The 18,804-nt window shown below is 39.3% G+C and overlaps 1 protein-coding gene across 5 annotated transcripts in view; it reads left to right on the forward strand.

The window, feature by feature from the left end:
* Positions 1–18,804, forward strand: part of CDK14 (cyclin dependent kinase 14) — a 338,936-nt gene that overhangs the window by 303,411 nt on the left and 16,721 nt on the right. For 4 of the 5 annotated variants that reach the window (XM_051612197.1, XM_051612200.1, XM_051612201.1 and 1 more), the window contains one exon: positions 13,259–17,465. The exons of the other annotated variant lie outside the window; for it this stretch is intronic. The gene's annotated coding sequence lies outside the window, so the exon portion shown is untranslated. Of the gene's footprint in view, positions 1–13,258; positions 17,466–18,804 lie in introns of those variants that run through there. 5 annotated transcript variants of the gene reach the window in all.

Here is an 18,804-nt window from a genome sequence, read left to right on the forward strand (position 1 = left end):
TGGTCTAGAGTAGTTTGACAAAATGGGTAAAACATGATGCATGATGCCATTAAAAAACCCCGGGCACTTGTAAGGAGGCCATCAGTTGCATGTCAGAAGATGGGAGTTGGTGCACAGGTCTGCCTCCCTGCCTGTGCCTGCACCTCTGCTCTTGCTGTTTTGGGGGGCTTCTTATGCACAACATGACTGTTGTTGTAATTTTCCTTCTGTAAGTTTATTGATGACCCGTTGAGAGAAGTGTCAGGAAATGGGCAAATATGTCCCAATCAATGATAAAAATCCAATGCTTTTGAATATGTTTGTATTTACTACCAAATGGCTGCAATATCAGAACATAATGCACCAGTAAGGTGGTTAGAGAGTATAGCTATTAATATATCAAACCAAAGGCCTACATTTTGGAAATAATTCATTCTGTGATTAATTCAATATATGAAGCCCCTGCTGGGGGAGAGAGATGTGATCAGTGCTCAAGCTCCAGTGGCAGTGTCTTTGTCACTGCCTATGCGGAGAACTCAACACCTCACTTAGGCACAAAGGGGCAGCTTAATTCTTTCTTCATTCTTTATAAGTGAGCTAGTTACTCATTTTTTTCATATGTAACAATGCCTAAATTGTATTTTGTTTCTGGGTGAAATTAAAAGGCACTGTTGTTTTTTTGGAAGGGTGTCTGAGAAAATACGCAGTGTTTATATTCAAAAGCCTGTATTTCAAGGTGAAAAGGGCTAATGACATACAGACAGTCACATTATCTGTTTGTACAGAGCAATGCTGTGTTCTTCTGGTGCATCTATTTCACCTTCTTTTGATAATTAGACCCATAGCATGTCTGTTATAGAAATGCTGGGTATTGTTCTTTATTGTTATTATCTGCCCATCTGTTTGCTCTTTCTTTCTCTCCTTCCCTGTAACAGTTTTCAGCCTCCTATCTTTGATATTTTTCATAGACACTAGCTACACTTGACATGACTCATTAAATGAATACAAGCTAAACAGGTGGATTGAACATAAGTCACCATGAACAAATGAGGACTTATTGTAGTGCAGTGCTGTTCAGTAATGCTAGAGAAGTTTCAGTATGAGACAAGCCATTGTAAATTAATTTACGTGCCCACCCAGATTTATTTTAATTAAAATAATCCATGAGTCTTGGCGGTTGCTTTGACTAATAAGTACTTAAAAATAAGCTTAATAGACATGTTTGGTTTTTGCTCAGCTGTAAAAATGAATATTCTGCTACATGATTTTTTTTTAATCTGATTTCTTTAAATAGAGTTAGGTAAAGATGCAGTTTTATAGGGAAGGTTAAAGGGTCAAAATCCTATTTAATTAACTTACACCCACTTGGGAAGCAGCCAAGCTAAAAGAATGCAGTGAAAGTAAGCTTCAAATAATATGAAATCTTTGAAAAAGACTAACCACCTTTGACGAAAGGCTTTCCTGTTCTTAACCTTATGTCATTTAAACTATTTAAATGAGCTATGCAAAACCTTACGTTTATAATGGAGCTTCAAAAAAAAAGATTAAATATCTCTTGCAGTTACAAGAAAAGTGATGCTTATGGCACTGAGAGAAAAGCCTTTAGTACTCCATCTTACCATGATCCCTGTCTTTGCATACCACAAAATACACAGTATGTGCACCTGATTTGACATGCGTTATTTTTGCTGCACATATGAAGCCTCTAAAGTGTGTGAGGCTGCTTTTTAAGAACATGTAAGTCTTTCGAAAAACAATTAGGAGTAGGTTGGAAGGCTCTGTAATACCTGAAGGAGGCCACATTTTCAAAGGATGTGGATGCTGCATGATTTCTAAAAGTTGTGTCTGTGAGAAGTACCTCACACTGGATTTCCCAAATTATGTTATATTTGAACACCTCAGTCATACATGTGGAAAAGGTTCTTACTGCAACCAGAGCGAGAACTATGAGAAATAAAACAATTCAGCTGCTCTGTGATCTCTTTATATACTAGATAGGATATCCTCATTGCTGCAGTGATGCTCCGTAGATGTGCCAGTTCTGGAAATTTTTCCATTTAATGCCACAGAAACTGTGGAAATATTTCTGTTTGAGTGTTCCATTGGTTTTGTATGTAAAAATGGAACCGGCAGGGAAAACCACATCTGGCCTGAAGCTGCCAAGATTCTACTATTCAACTATTTCTAATGTCATAGATTTTCAGCAAGAACCCCAAGTGGAAGCTGTACAGGTGAGAGGACTGCATAGCAGTATTCAAAAAGTGTCAGCGGAGCCTATAGGGAATAAGCAGGAAGGCAAGCAATCCATACAGACACCACTGCATTTCCTAAACTGGCACTTTTTTTCTTGCCTGCTCCATTCTACTCTTCAGGATTGTTGGGTTGGAAAAAAATTCAGGCTTGAAAAGGTCAACTTGGAGAACTGATCTCTCTGTCAATACCATTGAATGGTATTAATGGTGTGGGTGGACACATGGCCTAAGAGCTTTGGACATAATGATATTTGGAAATATATTCCAAAATTTAAATACCTCTATTACTTAAATTGCCATTAATTTAATATATTATAATTGTGGGAAAGATCCTTCTGATTCAGCATATGAGGTCTGCATTCTGTCTAATTTTATGTGTGCTTAAGGGTTGTAGTGCTGTCCTAAAAAATGTATTTTAATTGACATGACCACTTTGGCATAATGCTCAGTCTTTGAAAAGCCACAGTGGCAAATAGAATGTATAACCAGATGGTGCTTAGCTAAAAGGGTCTTTTCAATTGCAATTGCAATGATGTCTGTTCTGTCAAGCTAAACCAAAGGCATTTGTAACTCTACATTCCAGATTAATTAAGAATTCTTTGCTCATTTGAAAAGTACTCTCCTTTTTGGAAAACAATTCTAGGAAAACACAAAATTAAAAATACAGGTGAGAAATCGTTGGGGTTTATTTCTTAGATTACTCATTTCTCTTTCTTCTTCCTTCTCTGGGCATTCATTCTCTCTTCTCCAAAGAAGAAATAACAAATATAACTCAATTCTTAACTGTCTGTAGGTACTTTCAGGCTACTACAATTATTTTGGTAATTATAAATACTCACTCTTTGTTTTCTCAATGTTTAGCATTTATCTGTAGGGACTACTGTGGTTTGTTGTGTTGTGATCCCTTGCAGAGGTATCTAAATTCCAGGAAACCTTTGTTTCTGTAAGCTGACTATTAAATTGTCCGTCCACACCCAGCTCAAGACTATCCCACAGCTACTTTACAATTACACTGGAAGCGTTACATTTGTTCCAAGAGCACTTATATTTCATTATGTAACTTGGCTAATATTAACAATCACGTATACAAAATGTGCCATTTAAAAATACCCATGGATACTTTAATTGTTGTGTGAGGCCGTGCTTAATTTTCAGGAGGAAGTGAATGCTAATAAGTCATCTGGCAAGCATGCAGTCTATCTTATGTCATTTTGTCCAGCAGACTTTTCTTTGGGGATAAAAACCATCACAGGGAAAACCGGGAATATATTTCCGAGTAAATTATCTAAACTCCTTATGTTAGATGGGGGGAAGAGGAGAGATAGATGGTCAGGCACATAATCTCATTTGGCTTTTGAGCTGGTCAGCTGTTGTGCTTCAGGTAGAAGAAATGCGCTCAGGTTCAAGTTGATGAATAGCACTGCTAAATAACAGTGACCATCGGTCCTGAGGCTGGCACTCAGTATGTTTCAGACATGATGTTTGGACTGCGGCAATGTTGATCTGCTCTGCCTGAACCCTAGGGTTGTATTCTTCATTCAAAGCTAGATACAGACCTATAAAGAATCTGAAACTTTTCTATCCCTTTTAAAGCCTCTGAACTCTGGTTAAATATGACTTGAAGCTTCACCAACTGTTAAACATCTCTGTGATATGTTGGCAGGCTGACATTTTTATTGCTAAAAAATGAAAAACAACCAAAAAAATCCAAGGAACTTCCAGTCAGAGGCATGGGCTCTCAGCCATCTCTGTTTTGCTGCTCCCTTGAAACATGTACAGGAGATTATCCTTATTAGGCAATCTTAGGGGTATTCCCAGATCTTTTTGAGTATGGTTTTCTTCCTTTTTAATTATTAGGTCATTATGCGACAACTTCTATCTGCTCCCCTAAGTGGCCAGCTAAAACAGATTCCACTGTGTTTCTGGATACCTGAAAATTAGTAGCCATTTATGAGTTGGGAAGTGGCTTCAGACTTTAGAAAGTGAAGCTTTGTTATGAGTAATGCACTGAGGAACAGCTGATGATGAAAAATGTCTTTGCAGGCAAAAACAGCGTGATAAATTTCTGCCTACCTCTATCCGGGCAGTTACCTGTTGCTCCCCCAACCAGTTTCCAATCCCGTTAGTTGTGCTGGTGCAACTATTTATAAGTTTGATATGAACTGGAACACAGAAGATCTGTGTTACTTCTGATACTTCTGATATGTGACTTCTGATACTTCAGTGATCTGGTTGTGCAAGAAGTCCCACAGACAGTTTTATCAGGGCAAGTGACAAAGGCACGAGCTGCATGTTTGTGGGCAGCGGGAGTTCCTCAAGCTGGCTCTGCCATAGTGATGAGACACAATGGAAGGGTACTACAGTTCTGCTCACTTGCACCCACTTGCTGATGGCTGAATCTCCAGTCCCTTGGCAGTTTGGTTTAGCAAGAGAGTGCAGTGAGGAGATCTCTCACCAGCTCTTCCTGGTGCTCATTTTCTCCAGAGAGGGGTTCAAACCGGTAATAAACCTGTTAAGCAGAGCATTAATAGCTGTATATCATCTTTCAACAGGTATTTCCTTTTCTGAGTTCTATGCAACCAAAACTGATAGGCTCTTTTTAGATTTTTTTCTTCTTTCAGATGTTTTAATTAAGCTACATACAAATTTTCTCAGGCATAGCATTTACTTATCTGTTTCAGAGTAGAGAGCTGGTGCTACAGCCGAGATAAGGATCCCATTGTGTCAGACATTGGCAGGTTTAGGTTCTCTCATTACAGATCCAGGGAAGCAGCATTTCCCTAGTTCACATTCAGACTGTTCCTCCTTAGCAGCCTTCTCTGCAAGTTATCAGGGTGAGAAACACAGCCATTTAGACACATTATATTAATCAGGAAGAACTAGAGAAAAAAAATAAAGGAGCGGGTTTGTTTGGGTTTCTTGCACATTAGAATCTAGAAGAACTTTGAGTTACATTGTCCAGTTTTTCTACTGATATAATCTGTAGAAAATTTATGCCTTTATAGGGATTCAATTTTAGAGGAGACAAGTCTTTAAGGCATTAAAAATATAAATAGCATACTGAATCCTGCAGCCCTTGGAAAAGGAAAGACAAACCAGGAGGGTATAGGAATTTGTAAGGATTTGGCTGTTTGTCAGTTTGAGAAGTGCATTCTTGCAAACAAGTAGCACTAATATTTTTCTGGTCTTGATGTGTACCAAAATCCTGAGCTTGTTTTTTTTGTTTTTAATAAGGTTTCTGTGGCTTTGCTTGCAAACTATATTGAGCTCAGTAACACTGCTATTTTTGTAGTATCTTCGTCTGAAGTATTAGTTCTCCCAGAGCTCACTCAGAGAGGGCTGTGCTTTATTCTCAAGAACTAGAAGAGATGTAGTAGATTCAGTCCTGGCCATTTTTCATGTGAAGCCTTATTCAAATGGTAATTGTAAAAGGCTTTGTGGACTTTGTTCTCAACTCAAAGAAAAAACTTCAGCTGTGGGCAGCTAGGGTAGGAAAGAATTTTTGTTGAAAGACTCAGAGAAAACTAATTTGGAAGTTACCACAGCCACTCAAAAGTTAAAGGTACACTTACAGATCAACTGCAAAACCGATCATGTTATCAAATATCATCGCAAGTTAATATTGCGAATAGAATACATTGCAGTGAGGATCAGGACTGGTATTCCCTTTTTCCTAACAAGACACACTCTGAAGGAATTAATTACAATATATTGAAGAGACCTGCGTGCAAAGTATGCACAGTTGGCTTGCAATTACTGATATGCATATATGCTGCCTAGCAACTGGTGTATAATTTAAGGGTAGGTCTTTCCTCTTCAGAATCAGCCTCCCACACTGGACTGCTGGATGCACATTCACAAGGTTCAAGGTGATGTAGGACTTTATTTTGCACTCTTATTTTATATAAAAGTACAATTTGGAAAGCTCACAGTCCAAGTAAGGATTTTAACAACTGCCAAAGTTTGCAGCTGTTCTAATATTGTGTTTTTGTTAAATTTAACTGTATTTATGTAATTTGAACCATTGGTGGCTCCACCTAAAATTGGGCATTCATTTTGGGAGACACTCTAAACTCAGAAGCTGGGATATAAAACAGAGCCCCTGTTACAAAACAGAGGTCACAGGAGGAGAAACTGCCTTTCCTACAGTCACATTCAGTAGTAAAGATGAAATCTTGGCTTCTACTTTCCATCCTCGTATCCACTGTGCCACCTTTAAAAGGTTAAGTCACTTATTTAATGTATGTATACACATAAAATAATTTAGTTTATCATTGTGTTACAATTCTAACTCTTTATTTTCTGGCTTGTTTACAGTCTTAGTCTAACTCTCAGTTCTTCTAGGGTCATCCCCTTACATTCACAAACTGGAGTCATCCCCCATACATAAATCTCTTGATTTGGAGTTGCAGTGCTCTGCTCAGAGGTAAAGTCTATCTGTAAAAAATTTGTGTAGGAAGAGAAATTCTTAAAACAGGAACATGTCCATATGCAATCTGTATTATGATTCATAGGTTAGAGCTGTGGAGAAGAATATGCAGCAATTTTCATCACTGAATATAGAGTCTTGGGAATCCAGTTTGTATAAGAATACCAATGTAGTACCTGAGACACAGGGGAAAATAGCAGGAAAAAAAAAATCAGTAAATCCTCTGTTACTTATTTGTCAAATGGGGTTTACTTTTAATGACAGATTGTAGTTATAATGTGTAAGTAACCCACACAGTGCTGTCTGTGTATGGATAACAGCCAGCAGTTGCCAAGATAATCCAGAGGTGTCATTTAAACATTAAATGAGATTAAATATCACTAAAGAAGTGTAAAGTGAATTGGAAAAGATGTGGCCCATGTGAGGAAAAGAAGGTGAGGATGTTCTGTCTTTATGAAGTTATGCCCCATCTTAGGAAAACTCACATTCAGAATGTACTTGGCAAAGGAGTTTGCGTCTGATGTTTTGGTAACTTGGGTGTATTTTGCTAAGGCATTAGTTACAGCAGCGAAGGATCCTGAGTTGACACTATAAACTGATCATGTAATCATGGGCCTTGACACAAGCTGAGATGAAATGGTAATAATTCAGCTTTATTCAACTCCTAAAAGTTGCTTTATAGACACATCACAAGGAAGAGACTTTTTTTCAGAGCTATTTTAGAAGTGATGCAAATTCACCTTTTTCCTGTGTGTTTTAAGATATTTGAGTTCAAGAATCACATACAAGCCTATAGCAGAAAATATTTTCTTCAAACCCTTTTCATTTAAAAAAAACAAAAAAACCAAAAAAACATAGTTTTTCTAGTGTCAATTTTTTTTTTCCAAATAAATTTTTAATGACAGCCTTAAGTCTTGCCTCTCCTGTGGAGTTTGGGTCATGGATAACTAGATAAAACTAAAGCCCAGCAAAAAGCAATCTTAGCAATCTTAGATTTAGCCTTAGTGAACAGTATTCCTTATGAAACCACAAACAAGGTATGGTCCATTGAAGAAAAGCTTTCAACAAAGCTGGGCTGTATACTGAAATAATCTTTGAACTAACACCTCTGAAGACACACAGAGCAACTTTACAGGCAGCAGTCGACTGAGCCTTGTCCGTGGGGTGACTCAGAGCCTGAGCTAGCAATACTGCAGATCTTCTTTTTCATATATTAGAACAATTGCATTTATTTAAACCTCAGAAGTAAAATGTCCTTGCGAAAGAGAGCACTCTATACAGTGTGACAATTCCATGTTTTAAAGCATGTATTTATAGAAATGTCTTTATGTTCCCATGCTTTCCACACACATTCAGACCCACGAGTACACATTATTTGTATTTATGTACATATAGACACAGATATAAAATAAGATGTGTATGCATGTATTTATGTGTCTATATATATTTGAAGGGGAAAAATAATTTATGGGAGGCTGGCCAGATTTAATTTCTCTGCTTGTATTTAGCACTTAAGGGCTTATATACTCAGTTTGCTCAAAAGAGTGAAGAGGTACTCCTTGCTTATGCCTCAAATCAGAAATGCATGAAGTGCAGCTGCAGAGATAATACATTCTCCCCAAAGGCTTTGGCTGAGCAAATTAGGTGTCAATGGGGTGCCTGCGCAGGCAGTACTCTCTCTAATTAGTCTCTTGAGCCTAGTTGGTGGTGGGTATAAGATGATCTAATCAATTGGTCTGTGTCTGATGGTACGTGTAAAAATCCTAGCAGGCAGAGCTGTCTCCCACAGGTCACTCACCTGCACAGCAGGAACGCTCATTTTCATTTTTCATCTCTTCCATCACATGATGCTGACAGTTGGTTTTAAGAAAATTGAATCCAAAAAATATCTAGTTCATAGGGCATGTAGGTCAAAATAAAGTTGCATTATGGGTATTGGTGATCCAATTAATTAATATTTATAGCAACGAGTTGCGTATAGGTATTATCTGAGTGCAAATAGTATTGATAATATTTGGTTGGCTTTTAAAAATGACTTCTTTAACAAAGGTAGAAATAAAAGGTGTGGGGAAAAATTCACCTGTTAATAGTATCCTTTTTTAGAGAGTACAGTAACTGGTGTGAGCGTGTGTGGTAGAGGAAGAAGCAGAAAAAATATTGTTGATGATCTGAAATACCCCCACGTTTCAGCTGATAGAGAGTACAGCATCTCCAGTTGTCAGCTCACATTTTCATTTCAAATCTGGCATTGTAGAATGAATACTCTTATAATAATGCTAAATCAGCTGCAACATAAATAGACCTGCACTCTGAGTGCGCTTTGCATGCCAAGGACTCTGCAGGAACACAGCCCCGCCCCATGGGATAATTTATACAAAAATTAAAAGCACCTAGAGAAGGATGCTGATGCTGCCAAAAGGAGCCTGCAGTGAGCTGGTGATTTGCATTTTTAAAAGAATGGATGTTCCTTCACTAATTAAAATAAGAAAAATATCTGGGATGTAGTCACCCTCATCTGCCTCATGTCTTGAGAACATGATTAATGTTTAAATTACAAGCTTTAGTGTCCCTCCCTAGAAGCACTGTTACATCACCAGCTCCTGCATTCTGAAGTTCCCTGCCATTTTAAAGGTGGGTTAGCACCTTATTGTATCCCATTCAGGATCTGGGACAAACAGGATGAGTGCAGCAGTTGATTTCTCTAGATAACAAACACACAATTGAGTTACTTGATTCAGGTCACTTGATATTTCAAGCATGTCATTAACTTGCTTGTAATCTTCTATTAGGTTTAGTAGAGATGTCAGAAAAAACAGAAGTACCTGGATCTGAACTGAAAAAATACAAGTTCATTTTAAAGACAATCTGTTACATCTCAGGTTTTGTGTTTGTTGTTGTTGTGTTTAAAAATAAATTCTGAAAGAACCCTATTTTGCTCTTGGGAAATCACAGGTTGTAAATATTCCATTTAACAATTTACTCTTTTATAAACAAAGCTGTAACCAGAGGCCATAAAAACAATCTACCAAGTCACCAGGCAAAACTTTGATTTGTGTGATCAGGACAACATTTTAAATTCTAAGCAAGGATATTTCTAAAATATATCTTAAAAAATGCAAACGTGGAATACTAAGCCATCTGAGAACTGAATGGCAGTGCTGAAGAAACAATGTCTTTTTAATAAAAAGACGAGTTCACATAAATCTAAAATTTCATGTTGGTTTTATTGTGGATTTTCTGCTGTGGCCAAAGAGACACCCTTCTCTTCCTCCATTTTAGGGGAGGTGTTTATTTGATCTGACACAATGAGTCTTATCTTAACCAAAACCAAAGTGAAGAAAAGGAGATCTGCTGTTGCACAGCCCAGCGATGACAGAGCTTCTCTGCGAAGCAGCATATCCTTGTTCAGTTTCTTCCTCTGCCTCAGGAGGGGTAGACCTCTATTCCCTGTTGCCTGGGAGAAGGCTGGCACTCGATGAGAGCATTCCAAGGCCAACAGACGTGATTTCATCTCTTGACTCACTTGGAACTGATAATAAACATTTAGTGAATAAGAGATTCAAATGCAAATGTTACATATTCCCAGTGTATCTATTCCTAACCAACAGACTTGTCATAGAATGATGGAATGGTTTGGGTTGGAATGGACCTTAAAGCAGGTTCCAGCTGTCAAAAATCATGTAAAGATTTTATACACAGCAGAATTCTGAGCAGCCAAAACTGAGGGTTCAGCCTCAGAACAACCTGGCCATTAGGGTGCTGATCCAAGCAGCAGAGGGCTGTCACGCACACTGGCTTCCTGACCAGGCAGGTGGTGAGTTTCAATACAGCTTCAGAGAGACCATGACCACCAGCCATTCCCTGGTTCCAGTTGCACTATGTCTTCTAGCTTTTCCCAGCCAGAACCACTGGGGAAATGTGGCATCAAATCACCTCCTTTTCTGAGGAGTTTACTTTTTGATCCAGTCTAAATCTTGGGACTATGCAGGAGGTGGGAGGTGGCACTGCCACAGTACCATTCCATAGGTTCTTCAGGAAACCAGTTAGCCTAGTTGCAGCACTGGCATAGCAGGACCCTGCAAAACTGAAGCCAGTGGAGTTGCGATCATAAAATTTTCAGCTATCTTATACTGACCCAGAACAGGAAAACAACTGGGGCCCAGTAAAAAACTTTGCAATCTCCCACACACATTTATGTAACCAGTGCCACCCTTTCTTAGTCCTCTGTGTTCTGCCCTTGGTCTGCTTTGGTTTTGGCAGTGGCTGCCACTATGCAAAGGGATTTTTTCCCCCTGTGTTAAATGGTAGCAGCTGTCAGTTCGTTCATTTCTAAGGAAGCTTTACATGTTTGGGGCTTGATTCTGGAAGTGCTACACTTCCCCATTTCACAGGCTCAGGCCCTGCTCTGGAGAATATGTCATCAGCTTTGCCTGCAGAGCCAAACTTGAAGCCAGAAAATGTAGTATCGTCACTGGTAAATTGTAGCACAACCCTGGGAGAACTGTGATGCTCACCTCCTGTAGAAATTGTCCTGAGGTCCACTGATGGAAAGGAAAAGTTCTGTGTAATTAATATAATGGCAGTTATTCTCAAACCTGAGTGATTTGGTAACTCCTCCTCTGGGTGGAGGCTTTTCTATCCAGATTGTATTGTTACCTGTCCTAGATGTCCCTGCTGTATATGCCAGTCTCTGGAACTCCAGTCCTTTGGGCTTAGTCTGAAACCAGGGCAGCTGTTTTGGATCTGGGCAGATGTGGCTGCTAAACTGCAAGCCAGCCTTCCACAGGTGTACTGTGGATGGTGGGAAATGCAAGCTCAACACTGGAAGGAGCTTTGGGAGTCTAGTTGCCTCTTTATAAGGAGGGGCTCCAAAGAGGTCATCTGTAAAAGTGTTTTCGAAGGAAGGAGAATGTGGGGGATATTGTCAACAGTGTTTCACCACTAAGCAGTTCTGAATCTCTGCGTGTTCCAAACAGTGCTTTTCTTTTTAAGCTTATGAAGGGTAAACTAAATGTGTCAACTCTAATGTAGTCTTTAAAAAAAAAGATATATTGGCACTTCAGCCAAGCTTCTAGACCCAGGGGAAAGTGGGACTTTCATGTGGAATAGAAATTCCACACGAACTCCGAGGGACATTTAGGAAACAACCCAAGCTGGACTCAAGAGGTAGTAGACCAAGCTCCAAGAGGGCTCAAGATGCTGCTACACATCATTAAGAGCAGGCTTTTGTTAATCCAATTCAGATATTCTGGTGCTTAAAGGGCAGAAGAAGAGCTCTCAAGAATTGCAACACAAATGCTGGAAATCACAAAAGTTGGATGTTGTGTAGAGACTAGGTATTTTTGAGGAAAGCCACATCCAAAATTTAATATTTGAAGCTGCAGTTCAAAACTGATGCCTTGTTTTTCTCCTGCTGTTCAAAGGAGGGCTAGACTAGATTCACTGGCACATGCATTCAGTTTGATTTAAATCGTTTTAGGACATGCTAATATAAACCAGTTCCATGTTCAGTGAATATTTCAGCATTCTTTTTCTTAAGTGCAGAATTTCTCCATACCTGACTGTCTTCCTGGAATTACATTTTAAAAATGTAGCAGGTCTGTAGTTACAATCCTTGGTCTGGAAAAACATTGTAAAACAAATACATTTTTAACTTCAGAAAACTACAGAATTTCTCAGAAAGTATCACTTTATTACTTGGCATGGAATTCTACTTGGACATTTATTAAGAGTTAAATATGTTAATTATAAAATCCTTCCTATGGCTCCAGTCCGTCTAGCGTTTATTTAGCCTTCACCTGGCTTTTCCTGCAGTTGTTGAATGCTTTGTTTTAAGGTAATGCTTCCCACATTCTCAGCCTGCCTCCTGTTTTGTGTCAGTCTCAAAAACATCATGGTGCCTTCTTGCAAGTCCAGTCACTGCTTATGCCTATAGAAACCATCAGCCATGTGATACCATGTTTACTCTCTGCATAGGAAAGGAGAAGTTTTAGTTATCAGCCTATTAATGGAAGACCACAGAAATAAAGGTATCTGTAAACACAGTGTAGCCAGGAGCTCCATGAGCTGGCTTTGCAGGAGTGTTCACGACATGCCCTGGGGTTCCTCAAATAACTCTTGGGAAGCAAACCTGAGGAGATCTTTCCATAAACTCATTGCAAGCGCTGCTGTGGATGTGATCGCTAGGGACACCATGAGAAAGGGGGCAAAAAGAGCATGTAAACTCCTGAAGCTGTGCCAGCATTGAGCAACCTTCCTTTGCATTGACAGGGTGTGACCAGGTTTAGAAGAATCAGCTGTCTATTTATGGATGCCTACAATTTCCATGGAAAATGTGAGTGCTGATGGCATCTCTGAAGATTAGCACTTGGAGCAGAGATACATGAATATAGATTAATATATCTCACTTAGGCAACCACCTTGAAAACACTGGGGGTTTTTTAGGTACCAGCTCTGAAGGTGCTTTGGAAGACTTGTTCTTTGCTCTGAGCTGATGTTTTCACAACCAGCTTTGGACTAACCTGTTTTTTACCAAGTAATAAATAATTAAAACATGCAATTCATGAGGCTTATTATAATCTATATTGTTTCCTTACAGGATTAAATTTACCAGTTTGGAGGAGGGAAACAAAAACCTTATGAGGAGGCCGACACCAGGAAGGAACCACGGCCAGTTTCCTTTCTTTATGGTGGATTTCATGCAAAAGAAAATTGAAGCTGGCAAGACCCTGTTTTTTTCCCTGCAATTTATTTAAAACCTTGCACGCATTTGGATACCTTGTGATTTCAGAGAACTATGTGAAGATTAAGCTTTTGCTTACTCATACATGGCATGTACTCTTTCAGTCTTTTGTATTTGATTTTGTTTGATTTTCCACTGCAGCGCTGCATCTTTGTAAGGATTTTTATGCTTTCACCAGCAATGTCTTAAATACATTAAGACAACACATTTGGTGTTCACACTTCTTCAGTAACAACTGTACAAAAAAAAAAGCCAATGGAGGCATAAAGGACTGTGTGTTTTCTTTGAGAGTTTTGCATATTTTGCAACCAATGGGAAGACTATTCGTGCCAGAGCAAGCCCAACTTGTCTGATCAGCTGACAATTACAGCACTTTGCCACTATTCCTGAAGTGCTGTTGGGTTATTCCTTTTTTCATTTTCTCCTCAGACCATTCATATCCATTTTAAGAACATGGCAATAATTGCATGTTTAGTTCAGTACTCTGAATTTCGTTACTCTGCTTAGGCTATGTAGCATGCCAGTTTTCAAAATAGGCCTGTGAGAAAGAGCAAAAATGATGAGATGTACGCAGCTGACAGATTTACAATGAATTCTTTATGTTTTTCTTCCCCTTAAGAATATCTCTTTCTTTTATGGGTCTTGGCTAACATCTCTGTTTTTCCTTATACTATTTACCTGTTCTTGGAAACAGAGATGAAACAGTTCTGTTTAATTCAAGGCAGATAGTAAGGTACAGAAGAGCTTTTGTTAAACGAGCCATTCAGTCTAGCTGTGTTACTTCGCCACATACAAAGTGAAGTGGAGAATTTTCCTTATCCCAAACTGCTGTTCCATACCAAAGCACCTTTCGAGTTGCTTTCCAAAGGTACTCTGAGCTGACTGGAAGGCAATACCAGATACTGTGTCTTTAGATAGATTTTCTGAATGAATCATCCTAATGCAAACTTTGCAAGACACAAAATTGTGTGGTTTTAGAAAAGGGAGCCGTTGCTACATTTTGGTTGGGGAGAACATTGTGTTCAGGGGTGTGATAAAACTGCCCTGACCATATACAATGCTTTGCATTCAGAGAGGGCAGGGCATGGTGCAAAAACCACTGCTGAGTTATAGTCCTGCTCAGACAGAAATGCTTACTAGGCAATATTATTCTACACATAAATTTGACATCCTTTGCTTGCTGAATGCATTGAATTACATTTTTAAGAAGTGTGGTAACACTTCGGTTAGCTTTCAGTGTTTAAAAGGAGGGGAAAAGGATTTGTGCTACTGCCATCTTATTAAACTCCAGCAGTGTTTAATAAGAAAAAAACACCCAATAAGGCAAATCCTTGAATGCACAAGTAGCTACAAAAGGCCTCTTAATGATCTATGATATAAGTCTACACTTTCAAAGAGCTGAACCATGGAAATATTCTCAATATTTGCACAGCCATTAAAAGACAATTTCCCCCAATGACATCTCTGTTTCTGGATCTTTTAAAAGCCATCTGAAATTCACTTTCAGTCACAATCCTATTTAGAACTTACTGTTTTTCCCTGGTGTTTATGAGGGGGAAAAAGTGACCACTGAACTCTGAATTTATCACACACTGAAACTGCCTTAGACGTGGTTTGTTTGGGTTTCGTGTTTCTTTTTTTGTAAGAGAAAAGTCTTTTATACATTATCTTTGCTACTTAAATGGTGTGCAGTTTGATGATTAAAATTAGCTATTTTTAGAAAAAAAAAAACTTGCTGCAAAAATCTGAAGAATTTTTGAAAATGTAACAAAAATTTCAATTAGGAATATAAGGGTAGTTTCATAGATGCATCTACTTGGCAGCTTAAATTAGGAGGCAAGCAATTATGCTGCTCAACTAAACCTCTGAAGGTTTAATACAGAGTAAATCCCCAGCTGCTCCCACAAGCCTAGCACATTATTATCCATAGTGACTAGTGCAGTGTTTGCTGAAGGTGTATATCTGGGGGGCGGGGGTGTGTGCATACACATGCATGCACGTGAGATGATCTTCTCTGCCCCATTCCCACTTTTAAGCAACCACTGAAATAAAGTTGGTTCAGAAATCTTCAAACTCAGTTGCCTGAAGGGAAGTGCATAAATACCTAGGTTCCTAAATAGTAACTTGATTTTCAGCAGTAGTGAGATTATCTCAGGTACCGATCAATTAAGGGGAGTGAGCAGGACCTCTTTCTTATGCACCTACTTCCCAGACACCCTGACTGCCTGCAGTGACTTGGGTTTGCAGCTCTCTCGTGGAGGCTCTGGGCACTGGGGATGTTCTCCTGGCACGGAGGGGACCTGGGCTGATCAAGCTGGTGCTGTTTGCATGAGCACTGCAGATTATTCCTCTGGAACATCAAATCTGCTGGGAAACATCAAGTATTTTTGAGAAAGTAGAAGCTCCTATGTCCAGGGAACTGACGGTACAGCCTTATTTCCCTCTCTCCCCTTCCAGCATAGCCCTTACCTGCATGGTTAGCCTGACTGACAGCCATCGGTTAGGACCCCCTGACAGCTAGCCCACCTCTCCAGCATCTTGCAGAAGTGGGGTTTTCCTCTTCTCAGTGTTGCTGAATGGACTGTTTAAACCCCATTAATGCTCCTGAGACAGTTTCAGCCAAGATCAGTAGTGTTACCATCTTTTTGTCTCATCCTTCCCAAATTGGTTCCCCGCAGAATCTTCAAAGGAACAAGAAGTAGCCTGGCCTTCCACAAGTGCTGCAAGTGCCAGGAATAGTAAAAAATGGGCATAAGTGACCAGTAGTCTCTGGATCACAGTCCTTGAGAAACTGTGGGGCTTGCTTGGAGTTGACAGCTGGCAGCAACATAACTTTCATTTTCCTACCATTTGGCTGAGCCCCAGTAGATCCTTCCTGATGATAGTGAGAGGATGTGGCTTTGCTGCGAGAGGGGAGAGCAGCCACAGGGCAGCAGGTGTAGTAGGCAGATAAAAGTGGGAGGGCATGTTCTAGCTCTGTTTGAGATTGAATATTAAGAGAACAAGGAAGGGAAGATGGCGACAGAGATGGTCTGCATGATACAGAGATTCTTTACAAGTTCAAGTTCACAGAACCTGACTTTACAGTGTAGTCAACCAGCTGGAGATGGCTTAGTCCTCTCTCCTGCTGGGTTCAGATCAGCTCTAATCCACACCCAGCTGGCACCGCACCAGTCAGGACACTCCAATACTGCCAACATTACATGACTTCATGGTATCCCAGATTGGTTGGGTCCTTTTAATTCTCACTATTGTTTTTAATCAGAACCATAGTTTAGGATCAGTTGTCAGTACATGCAACACTGCAAATTCCATCTGCAGTAGACAGAGGCACTGGTGTTTTCACTTCCTTGTTGGTGCATGGGGGTTCTGCACTTCAGACTCCTGGAGAAGGAAAGCAGGATGATAAATTCCCTGTGGGCTGGTAGGTGATGTACAGCCCTGTGTGCTCTGTGTCAGTGCACACAACCGAATGTGTATTTAATGCTCTGGTATGCTCATATGCAAAATATTCATCTGTGAATATTATTTGGTTTGTAATCTTTGTTATAGAAAACATTTAGGCTGTACAGACTGGGGAGCAAAATGCAGACACCCTATATAAACAGAATTACATTGCATTACTGAGCATAACAATATACTCTCCCCTACCAGCATTTAGGTGGAGTGACTGTGTTACTGCCTTGCATTTTTCACATAAGCAAAAAATCTAAAAGTAAAGGATGCACTAATAATTCCCATTCCCCAAGATGCATTTCAATGGTGCTGCATACAAAATCCCTGCTTGCCAGCTTCTGCGTGGATTTTTGTATGGTGCACTAAGAGGTGTTCTTTTTTTAACAAATAAAAGGGGGAGGGCTGGTACATGAGAACAATGTTAATGTAATTAAATATATATATATATACTTCAGAAGAACAGCATAGTAAGCAGTACAGTAAAATAAATGTCGCATTATTTGTTACACCTTGTAATTTGTCTGTATTATGAAAGATGTAATGGTTTGTCAGCTGTAACTGTTGTTTTCTTGTAACATCATATTGAATAAAGTGTAGCAGAATATCTTCTTCGAATATGTGTTCTAGACCTAACCCAGGGAATAAAGCCTTTCTTTTACGCTTTGCTCTCCAAAAAATGAATGAGGAAATGATTGTAAACAACAAATTTTTAAGGAATTAAAAGTACTGAGAAGCAGGCAGGCATTAGACAGTAATTAGTCAAAAAGATTAGGCACTGATTCAGTCAAACACGAGCTTAATCAAAGCTATGAGGCAGTGCTGGGTACACAGGGCAGGGTTCCTTGTATATATGGCTGTACTAGTTAGTAAGTCAATTATTTGGTGTCTCCATTTTGTTATATGAGTGACAAGGGAGCTACTTACAATACAGTGGGATTTACTTTAAGTAGTAGAAGGGCCAGTTTTCTGACAAAAGACCCCAAACAGTTCTGATTTAAATATATAATTGCATGGAGAATAAAGTCTAGCTTACTGCAACTTCTCTTCAAATAAGAACCTGATAATTCTAGTGGAAAATCAGGCAAAACATACGATGTGCATTTTTCACAGCTTTGGTATGGGAGTATGATTTACACCTTGGATGTTTATCTCAAGTGAGTACATGCTACTTGGATTCTTAACCTGTTTATTTCTTTGTGCTTTATAGCATTAGATAGGCAAGTGCTCACCCACACTGCATATAATCAATATATGCCTTCAGTATTTTCTCCTCCTTTCAATTTTTTATAGCTTTTTCGGTATCAGCATCTTGCTAGGGCCTATTTTTAGACAATGAAAGTTAAATCAATGCATCTTGCACAGCCTTGGTTAGAATATTGACTGAAATGTCAGAATATGCGGTTTTAGCAAATGCAAGAGTCTACAGGAATCTGTTGGTTTTAACATCATTTTGGTTTGGGATGCTGGGTGGATGCAGAGCAAGTGCTTGTACTGTGGGCTGATGGGGAAGCCAGTAATCTAGAATACAGGTAACAAAGGGTGTAAATTCTGGTCTTGTCTCTGGCTGATTAGGAGTTATTGCAGATAAAGTGGTCTTCCTTTGAGCTTGCACAATATAGGCTTGACTGTGGGTCTTCAGTGTCCCAGGTTTTATCTGGTGCAATCCTGTTCTGGCCCAGTTCTGATGGCAAAACTCTTTAGGAGATGAATCTTCTAAATCTAAACGGTTGCCACAAAATGACATCAGCTGCACCCAGAGGGCATTGCACAAAACCAAGGAAATATGCGTGCTCATCTATTTCTGTTTTAACCCCAGTTCTCACTGGCTAGGGCAAGTTTAGGAAGGTCTTTTCATAGTCTAGATAAATAATTTGTGCTTTCAGCTGAGTATCTGATTTGTTTGGTATTCCTGACTCACTACCTGTGTAGCAACTTTAACCTACAAA

The sequence above is a fragment of the Apus apus genome, chromosome 2, assembly GCF_020740795.1.
Source record: "Apus apus isolate bApuApu2 chromosome 2, bApuApu2.pri.cur, whole genome shotgun sequence".
NCBI lineage: Eukaryota > Metazoa > Chordata > Aves > Apodiformes > Apodidae > Apus > Apus apus.